We start from the raw sequence: 10909 nt of genomic DNA, 5'->3' as shown, positions 1-10909 counted from the left end.
AGTAAAGAGAGTTTGCTGACAATACTTAAAAAAAGAATCCAGTTTCCCCCATCTTTGTGCCAGTAGATGTGTGTGTGTTCTGCATTTTCCAATCGCACAATGAATTGCAATCAAATGATTTTGCCATTTCTTTGCATGATCGTGATGTGAAATAATAATAATGCAACAAAAATATGAGGGAGGGAAGAGCAGCCCAAACAGAGTCTCGTTAGTTATGTGCTGATACCGTGGCGCTGCCAAATCGCAGGTGGAAGCGCTAACAAGGGGAAGTGAGGTTCTTTTTTGGTCGCTGTGAACCTGAACGCAGCATTTTTCTTCCTTTATTATCTCACTTCTCTGCGTCTGCTTGGCTGGACTTCCCGTGTGTCGTCTTTGACACTCGGCGGAAAGCCATTTTTACTGCCTGTGTTTACTCAACTTGACAACGGAATAATTTTTTGCTTTCATAATAAAATCTGCGAGCGCCATCTTTTTCATGCCACATGCTGGAAATGGAAAATGGGCGCCCATCTGTCTCCAATATCTCCTTCCCTTTCTGCGCTCATAGCAGCATAGTGACTGGCAAACTGAATTAAATACCAATACAATCAAATAAAACACAACATTTCATGAGAGTAAAAGAAAAGATCTTATCAACCATGGACCTCTTTCATGTCTTGTTATGATTTTTTAATGGTGATGAGTATAAATTGAATGATTCCATTATTGATTCTGCTCAGCCTGATTCCTAGTAAAATGTTTCCTCCATTTGAGAGTGGATGAAAGAATTCAATGATACCAATGAGCTTTTTCTTACTCATAATACTCATACTGTGGACTCATAATACATTTTGTATGCTTAAAGAAAGGTAGCTACTATCTATCTAGCAGATATCCGTGTGCCTTGAACCACCGACCGGGAAGACGTGTCCTCAGAGGCAGAAATTTGGCATCATCTCTGGAAATCGAAGCAGAAGAGAAGCTCCCAGATGTACGCACGGCCATCTTACCAAAGTGTTTCCTTTTAAAGTTTTAAAGTCCAACTGATACAACAAGTTGACATATCTGGACTGATAACAGACAGCAGAGAGCTTATCGTTTTAATCATTCTTGCCAGATAGCATTTTTTGTTTAGTATCTTTTTTTTTTTCTTCTTCACCGGATAAGTGTCTATATATATATAGTACCGTAATTTTCGGACTATAAATCGCACCGGAGTATAAGTCGCACCAGCCATAAAATGCCCAAAAAAGTGAAAAAAAAACATATATATGTATATAAGTTGCTCCTGAGTATAAGTCGCCCCCCCACCCAAACGATGAAAAAAAACGCGTCTTATAGTCTGAAAATTACGGTATATATGACACTATTTAAGTGACATTTTGGGAATCTTTACACTACTCTAATTATGCTTCTTATGTACTGCACACACACGCACACACGCGCACACACGCGCACACACGCGCACACACACGCACACACACGCACGCACACGCACGCACACGCACGCACACGCACGCGCACGCACACGCACGCACACGCACGCACACGCACGCACGCGCGTGCGCGTGCGCGCACGCGCACGCGCATGCACACACGCACACACACACACACACACACACACACACACACTATAAACGGTTCAATTTAGACAATTAAATGTTGTATAAAAGAGAAGATATCCAGCCGAATGATATCAAGGCACTTTTTAGAGTGGCACCTCCAGCAAGAGTAAGGCGAGCCTCCCCAGAGGCACATCTGACAGAGGTGAGTGTCAGAGCAGCCTTGCCAGAGGCAAGAGAATATTTTTCTCTTCCTCAATCTTGCGTCATTTTTTGTCATGAGGTGAACCGCGGCCGAGCATAAGTCGCTCTCAGCGACTTTGCCAAGCAGCTGAAGCCCGGACAAAGCGCTCGTTGTTGTTTTGGTTTCCCCTAAGAGGAATGGCGATCAGCAGGTGGACAAATAGAACACAAACGTACGAGACATCAAATTAGTCTGAACGATTAAAAAAAAAACAGATTTTCATTTACATGCTTTAACTGGTGCTTGTCTGGTCTTAATGGGAGTTTGTTAAAGTAAAGTAGGAGCCAGCTATTGGCCATTATCCGTTTGAAAATACAACTATCATGTTTATTCAAAGGTCACCCACGGTGGAGTTCTTTTTAATCCTTGGCATCCCCCAACGACTTCCTTGCCGTCCGTCACTTTCTTCTGGGCACTCTTAAATTCCTCATTCTCTGCTTCACCTCCCAGCATCCTTGCTCGCCCTTGTTCTTATCCAGGGGAAGTGCATGAAAGGCCCAGCAGACGCCTGGCCTGGTGCATTGGCTCCCATTTCTCCATACATATTGGCGGTGGTGACTTCAAGATGGTCTCCTGGTTTTCCACGCCGCTTTGATGTTTGCTGAAAATGTGACAAATTAGTCCTCACAAATTGCATTTGCGCTTCCACTGATTTGCATCCAGTTGCTTCTTTAATTACTGTAATGAGAAACTATTTGCATGCATGCTGTTGCCTTTTAATAGCGCTCCCTGAAAAACATGTTTGGGAAAATAAAATGCCAGATAAAGATGGCAGAATCAGAGAAAGTTTCAGGTCAAATATCGTACTTTGCCGAGCCCATCTTGGCGTGCCCGGCGGGAGGCAAATGGTGCTCAGCTGGTTGCTGATTGGATGCTTGCTTGAATGCCGTCTTGAAGCAAGACAAAGTGCCGGATTGCCACGAGTGCCATAAAAAGAGGAAAGGCATGGCAAATAGATCCCTCATGTGCCGCCATCACTCTTTTGGTGCCTTTGATTAAACGTCACCGAGTTCCCCCAGCGGGTTGTTACCAAATCAAACGTTTCCGAGACTTTATTCATCTGAATTCCCATTTTGTTTGACGTTACAAGTTGCCATCTTCGGTTAGGGTTATTTTTTTTATATTATATATAGTCCGTTGTTATTCACAAAAACAAACTCGGAGGAATATCTGGATTATTTTTTTTTTTTTGTGAGGGTAAATAAACCCTTCGGAGCAAAAAGAAAGCGTACTCACTTAGAATTAACCATATTCAGCATTTTGAAAGTTAAGATGGCTGACTTGATGAGTGCAGTTGTCCGCACCTCACCTCCCGAATCCAACGCGGTCCATCTAAACACGCGATTCCGTGCCGACTGTGTCGTGCATGTGTCGCTGTGATAAAGAATCAACGGGGCAGATGTGTGAGAAAGATGTCATCCTCCGCTTCCTCGTCATCCGACGACTGCGTGTTAAAAGTGACACACTTTCAGCCCACATACGTGTGCGCACACTTTCTATCCAAAGTAGAACGTCACTGCATATGCATGAGACTTTTTATTGCATTTTTTTGACTGCAGCTCAGCCTTGGGCCAACAGTCTTTTTAGATTGTATGAAATTCAATTAGCGCACTACTTAATTGCGCTCCACTAGCATCACAGCAAGTTAATATTGTTGTTGTGCAATCATGACTTGTGCATTTGTTCTATTGTCAAAAGAAATCCACTTATTGTTGTCTATGTATTGGGGTTAAGAGGAAAATGAAATACAATATATTCATCATGAAGTGAGTGGGAGGGCAGAAAGAACTTTTGATGAGCTCAGTGTGGGCCGTACATGCAGATGTTTCGAGTGGTATAAAAACTGCATTGCATCATATTCAAAGAGGTCGTTTTTTGCGTCAAAATTGAAATGGAATTTTATTGTATGCATTTTGGTTGTTTTGAATGAAACGGACATTTTATTTTGAATAAAATTCAAAACATTATCATACATACAACAAAAAAACATCATGTGCCCTGACCTCGACAAATGAACCTTAGAGTCATTGGTGTGTTGGAGTACCATGGATCTCATTATCAACAATTTATATTCAGATCCACGTTATGGATTTGATCCACCACCACACTTGTTCTTCATGGTGGGAAGCCACCTCTCAGTAGCACAGAATTGGAAAAGAGGCTTCTTTTAGTGAGCTGCACTCACACGTATGCCAGACACAACACGTCAAACGGATCAAGTAACACATCGACAAAGGGAAGATGTCAAACTGTGTCCTGCTAAACAAAAGACAAAAGTCTAATTGGTGAGGAAGCCTTCTTGAGGTTTACCATCTGTTTGCAGCGTGTGCGTGTTGGTGTGCGTGTGAGCGGCCGTTAGTGGCGCATATATTTGTGCCTGTGAGATTATGCTAAACAAGCTTACACAATGCGTTTAGTACGCAGGCCGCTAATAAAACATCATCTTGTACAGTCACAATTCTTGCCGCGGAACAAAAAGGAGGGGCAAAGCGGCAGTCATGTGTCAGTCAAAATTGCAGCACCACCATTTTATCATGCCGAGCTAGTCTTCGGTCACTTCCATACGTACGTCGGGCATTCTAGCAGCAGCAGCAGCAGCAGCACAGCTTTTATCTTGAGACATTTCCAGTATTTTGGTCTTGCTAAGGTTTAACATGTCATACACCATAGACTGGTTTTAATTAGAGCTTCAGGTATCGAATATAATTAGAATCAACCATCCTGCCAAGGATGTCATCAACTCATAGATTTATAGGATTTAAAAAAAAAAAAAAAAAAAGATTCTGCATCGGTCTTGCTAAGGTTTAACATGTCATACACCATAGACTGGTTTTAATTAGAGCTTCAGGTATCGAATATAATTAGAATCAACCATCCTGCCAAGGATGTCATCAACTCATAGATTTATAGGATTTAAAAAAAAAAAAAAGATTCTGCATCATTCAACAAGAAAATGTGCATCCACCCAACGTATCATCTGTGAGCGTGTGGCTTTAGTGTGAGGTAAAGCCTGGCCAATGATGTCGAGTCAGCAGTTGTGAGCTTAAGGTTGGTGCTTGGCTAACTTTGTTGTTCTCTTGAAATGTGAAATGATCAACATTCTGTCCGTGACGCACTATTTCCTCTTGGCTTTCGGCCACGTAATATAAAACTATGTATATGATTAACGGGCATTATAAGAGCACAGCAAATTGTTCCATCAAAATGCGGTAATTGTTGTCATCTATCAAGAAACGTTGCTTTTATGTTGACCAGAAGTCATCGATCTTCTGCTACGGCAAATGATGCCAGGATGACCGAGAGAGTTTTTACACTGTGTGTTTTAATCCTGTTTATAAATAGAAGGATCTATTTTTATCCATCAGAAGACTTCAATAAAACGTTGGTACAGCTTCATTTTGCAGCCTGGAATCCAAATGTCAATCATTAAGGTAACAGCCTCCATTAACTTCCTTCCGGCTGTCATCTTCCCTGGCGTGTTTGATGCATGATGTCAGTGCAGTGCTAATTGGTGGATGATTTATTTTCTATAGCTACAAATAGCATAAATGAGACTATTATGGTAGGCAAGGCAGGCTTATTCAATGATCACAATTAGACCCTTGTCAGCTGTCCACTAACTACCAGACAGAGTAGCAAAGTGTCATATTTTCAGTGTTATTGCATCAAAAGATTTGATGGAAGATGTCAGTCACTTTTGTGATTGCATCAAAACGTCAGCCATTGTTTCCTAACCTTCTTTTGCCATCTTTGCATTGATTAATCCTCCTGTCTTCCCTAGCGCTCATTTTTTTAGCACCACCCCATGTGCTTTTGGTTTGTCCTGGTGGCGTGTTTAGTCTCTTGGCTCACATTAAAAATAACACAAAGTGGTGGCTAGATGGCACTTTTAGCTAAAGCCTCTGCAGAGTAGAGGTTGGCGGAATTAGCGCGCGCAACTCTGAAGCGGAGTGGACTCCCAATTTTGTGTTTAATAGCCCGCGTACTCTGCTCGTCCACTCACACTAAATGAGCCCCGCCCCCACCATCGCCACACACACTCACCGCCAACATATGTGCACGACAGGCTCTCACGAGGCTGCCCGATGCTAAGTGGAAAAGAGTGTTAAGTGTGGTTAAAAGGGATAGAGCAGGGGATCGGGAAATAAGTCCAAATCCGCTTGGGTGTGCTCGGACGGTGTTGGCTGTGGTGTGATGCGAGGTCAAATTTAATGAGCGCAACGTGGCCTCCCTCTGCCTCCTCTCGGCCATTTCATGGCTTAGGTCAAGAGGAGGTCATCGTAGGCCAAATGTTGGCACGGTAGCTCAGATTCTTTTGGGACATGAGCCCATCTTATGCTTCTAATGTACTCCCCCCCCCACACGCTATAAAAAGAGACAGCAATTAACTTGACTTCATCCTACGGCTAGAAATAATGTAGAAATATATTCACACTAATTGTGATACTTCTGGTTATAAAGAAATAAATGAGTAAATAAATAAATACATCAGAATGATTATTCCTAACCATTCCACTCCTTTTTGTGACTATACTATGGGGTTTCTAGCCACAGTAGTGATGTGAAAAACGGAAACTAAACTCGGCGGTCCTTTTCAACACCAAGCACAGCTTCCTCACATTTTTCCATCAGATGGCATCCATAAATCTTTCTTATTGAAAATGTCACCGCGTCCCCACCCCGTCGGCCCCCCCCTGGCCCGGCAATGAACATCTACCAAACAAAAACAAAAGATATACGTTTTTTTCACAAAAGAAAATGATGGATGTTGCTGAATGACGTTGCAGATAAAATGAGGTCCAGAGTTGGATGTATGTATGTCTATTGGCGTTCACGTTCAGCGAGTACGAAAGACCCTCAAAAGGGTGGCTTTGGACATCTCGGTAAAATTGATGACACAGCACGTATCCATGTTCACCTGACGTCAGGTAGAACGTCATTATAATATTTTGCTGTGCTTTCGCTTCGGCCCGAATGCGATGAAAGCACTTTTTTCCCTTTGAGCCTTCAGCTCGCCACCAATTATTTCACCATGCTGACAAGGTTGCATGCCCCCCCCCACCATGTAAGGAAGCCCACCTCCTCAGGCCCTTTTCTGGATGATAAGCTTCAGACCTCAAAGCATGATCGCAATAAAAAGATGACGTGGTCAAAGAAAATGCCGCAAGAGCTCAGAGATGGTTTCATAAGGGGTTTTCGTAGATTGCAGCTCTTGGAACCAAGCATCTTTTTCCGAACGACAAGATTGAGAATCCAAAGTGTATGGTACTAAAATGATAATAATAGATCTGACCCCGGGCCTTAAGTTTGACATCTGCGGGTTAAATGAAAGCATCGGATTTGAAGAATAGAACCCTCATGATTTCCATAAGGGATTCTACTGCATCATTTTGATCATTCTTATTGTAGGAGTGCATTTCAAAAGCCGAATATACTCCTCACATCTACAGTGAAGAAAACAAAGTCCCCAGGCCAGCATTTGCCAAAGCAGAGCAACCTCTCAGCAGGTTGTGCATTTGGAGCTTAGTAGAGATAACCTTGAGGGCATTCGCCAGAGTCTTTCTTCAAATAGTTGCTTTCATCCATGATGTGTTCAAGTCCCTTAGTAAAGCCGTGTCAAGTGACGTCCGATTAGAAGAGTTGCCAGGTGATAAATGAGCAGGCAGCGGCTTAATTATGTGTCACCCCCCCAGCCCCGGCAGCCTGCTTGGAGTTTCGTATATCCAACTCACCTTCGCCACCATCCAAGCAGGAAGCCTCACTTATATTGATACATAGTGTGTATACATAGCGATCGAATGATGTCATGGATTTCACTGTCCATTAACAGATCGCCTGACAGTGTAATTAAAAACAACTCGCAGTGATGAATTAATCAATCCTCCTCCTCCTCTTGCTCCTCCTCCGAGCGATGAGCAGACAATCATTTGGTGGTGCAAGGCAAACCTTCACATAATACAGACGTCCACCTAATTTTGTTTTGTTGATGAAAGGGCTGTGGGCTTTTTTGGTTCTCTAATTCTCCAGGGCTGGTTTGCAGTTTTCTTCCCAGGATGGATTCTTGGTGTCACGTGTGGGAATGGAGCAGGGCGACCAAATGCAGAAAAGGGAGGACGAGGGGAACAAACCAACAGGAACCGGCAGAGTGACAGGGGGAACCGACAGACAAACAGAAACCGACAAAGCCGAAGAGACTAGACTAGAGACCCGAACAATCCGACAGTGGAGTCAGGACTTAAATACACCATAGGTAACCACAGACAGGTGACTGTGATTATTAGTACATTGGTTGTGAGCAGACAAAGGAGGGGAAGGGAGGGGCGACGTCAACACAAACCATAACAACATATACACATAATAGAACCACCGGAGACGAGTCGTGACACTTGGACTTTAACATGCACCCAATTATGTGTTGATCAATGAAAGTCATGTCAGGGTCTGATTTTTTTTCAAACTTTCTCTCGTTTTTTGTTTTTTTTTATCGTTTCAAGCTCATTTTTGAGACATTCATGCACGGGTTTACAAAAAATGGACACGTTTCAATTATTCCTTCATTATCCATCCCGCTCCTGCCTCTCATTTATTCGCTCACTTATACAAACAAGCAGGAGCCAACCCAGAAAAGGCAAAATTGCACAAATGCAAGACTCCCTGCTGAAAATACACACACGAGCGATGCATAACAAAATCTTTTGACGGCGTGTCTGAAAGGGAAATTAAGCCAGCCTGTCAAAAAATTAAAGCGGCTTCTGTTTGAGGAGAAGTCGATTTTTTCTTCTTCTACAATGCACGAGAGCCTGCCAAGACGCTTCTGGCAAAAATGGAAGAGGAAAACCTCACGCAGTGTGCTAATGACACTTTCTAAATGGACTTTTAACCTCAATTTAACCCTCTTCTTAGGTTTCTTTGTTCTGAATAATTGTTAGGAGCCAGTGTTAATCGGCTGCATATTTGATCTTAAAAACTATTAAAGACACAGTGTGTCAAATATTTGGAGTGGTCAATGTAAATTCATTTAAATCCCCACGATTGATTTAAATAATATGCAAAAATATGTTTGATCACACCAACGTATGTTTCTTCAAATAATCGTAGGTTTCATAATGAATATGAATATAATCATAAAGTAACAGGCAGGACAGCAGTGCCCTAGGACCGAACTTTCCTACCCTTGCTCTAGGCTGCGCTATGATATTTGTTCTGGATCGCTCCACAAAGCATTCATGGAGTTTTGGGGGTTAATCACCATCATTTCGTGCTTGACCCAATGGATCTGTCACGGTGAAGTTCAAAGATCAGCAAACTTTTAAGTCTCAATGAGCTCATCCAAACACAGACTGACTTGGACGTCCAATTACGAGCGTGCCGCCCTCTCGGGGCGTTCATTAACTCTTCTCTTTGCGGCAAGCGAACCTTTTGAAAATCTTGGACAAGAGGTCAGTGAGTGTACATCTAATCCCGTTCCATAGGTTCTTGTATGTCCTTGAAACCCGGGTGCCCATAGAGAACTCTTGTCATCCTTTTTCATAAGAAACTCAGTAGCACTTAAGGAGCTGAATTTTGTTCATCTAGAAAAGGCAAGATTGTTAGACGTAATGACTTAAACCCGTACCCCTCACGGATAAAGATTAAGAATTGATGTTTGTGTCCCACGGCTATATTTGTCAACCGCATGGCAACAGACAACAATGTGTGTGTATGCTATTTGCCGTTGTACGTTAGACAACATGGAAAATGCTCCGGAAATTGTGTTTTTTTAGGTCTGCGTTTTGTCATGTGACATTTGGGTTCTTCCTGGATGACGCACATGTACGTACGTGCGTTGTTATTTTTTTTCTCCCGCCTCGCTGGTACTCTCTCACGCTGAACCTCACATGTTTATTATTTATGAATGCATGCAAAGCTGCTTCTGCTGAATGTGAAAACCCTACCTTGCTTTGCTGTAAATAATGCACGTGGTAAAAACTTGCACTATTTCAGAGCTATGTGGCTGGCTTCTACAGAAAGTGCCCCCCTACACACACACTTAAACCTTGAACAGTCCCCACATCCCCCCAAATTTTTATTTTGCATTTACTTTGGACAGTTTATAATGTAAAATAATTTTCTTTAAACCTCTGTCGCTACACCCAGCCACAATACATCTGAGACATATTTACTTAAATGTCCAAAATCCATTAGAAAATAACAGGACAAACACACACACACACACACACACACAAAAGCTAGGAAACAATGGCGCCACCCTTCACTGTCTAATTTTTGGGCATCCCAGGATGTAGTAAACACACAAAAAAAAACCCACCCTTAAATCATTGCCCAATTTTTGGGAACCAAAAAAAAATCACTTTTGAGTTTTTTTAGGCAGTTGTGATATTGTTAGATAGGTGGCAGCCAAATCAACAGCCCCGGCCGGGTGACTTTCTCACTGTGCCACTCATTTATGGAGCACTTGCAGGTACACTCAATGCCAGCACCCCACCTGAATCACCTCATTCATGATGCTGAACAAGTGTGTGTGATGAAAAAGTGAGAGCGGCCATGCTGAAAAAGGCTGTGGTCACACCCGCAGCGGTGAAGCCCTCCATCTTGCAGAGCCACCCGTCTGCAGGGAGGCGCCACGCATGACCATAAAAATAGATGTACCTAGCCTTCAGACTTTGCTCAGAAAAAAGTGGCTCAATCATGTTGCCTTGAGCTCAGCAATCCTTGCAATGAGAAATGGAGATGCACTTGGTCATTTGTTGCAAGGATACAACCCCCATTGTGTCCTGAGCGAGTAGAATAGAGCTGAGGCACTTCATATGTGTTGCAGGCTTGTTCAAAGCTAACAAAACAGACAAGAATTCCCACCTTGGAGAAGCGGAAAAAAAACCCTCCTTCTTTTCCATCATCTACTTTATTCCCAATCTTATTTTGAGTGGCGCTCAGAACTTTCAAACTGACCTATTTAAGACTTGAGACGACGGCTTCGACATTGCGACTCACGCGCTTTATGCAAATGCTGTTATTATTGCATTCGTGTCTGTGCTGGATTTGGGTCGGGCAAAGACTTTGTTCCGCCACATCTGAAACCATGTGTGTGTTTGTGCGCATCTTTTTGTGTGTGTTGTGGAGTTGC

General features: G+C 42.8%; 1 protein-coding gene and 1 long non-coding RNA gene across 2 annotated transcripts in view; one reads left to right on the top strand and one right to left on the bottom strand.

Moving 5' to 3' along the window:
* The window catches only part of tafa3a (TAFA chemokine like family member 3a), a 51079-nt gene that overhangs the window by 9385 nt on the left and 30785 nt on the right, over positions 1 to 10909 (top strand). The gene's annotated exons all lie outside the window — the stretch shown is intronic.
* Positions 644 to 3239, bottom strand: LOC133162484 (uncharacterized). The gene is made up of 2 exons (XR_009716229.1): positions 3022 to 3239; positions 644 to 2386 (listed from the first exon to the last, which is right to left on the bottom strand). It is a non-coding gene; the product is annotated as an uncharacterized LOC133162484 (long non-coding RNA).

This window comes from Syngnathus typhle, linkage group LG11 (assembly GCF_033458585.1).
Source record: "Syngnathus typhle isolate RoL2023-S1 ecotype Sweden linkage group LG11, RoL_Styp_1.0, whole genome shotgun sequence".
In the NCBI taxonomy this organism is placed as follows: domain Eukaryota; kingdom Metazoa; phylum Chordata; class Actinopteri; order Syngnathiformes; family Syngnathidae; genus Syngnathus; species Syngnathus typhle.
This window is presented reverse-complemented; position numbering and strand designations above follow the sequence as displayed.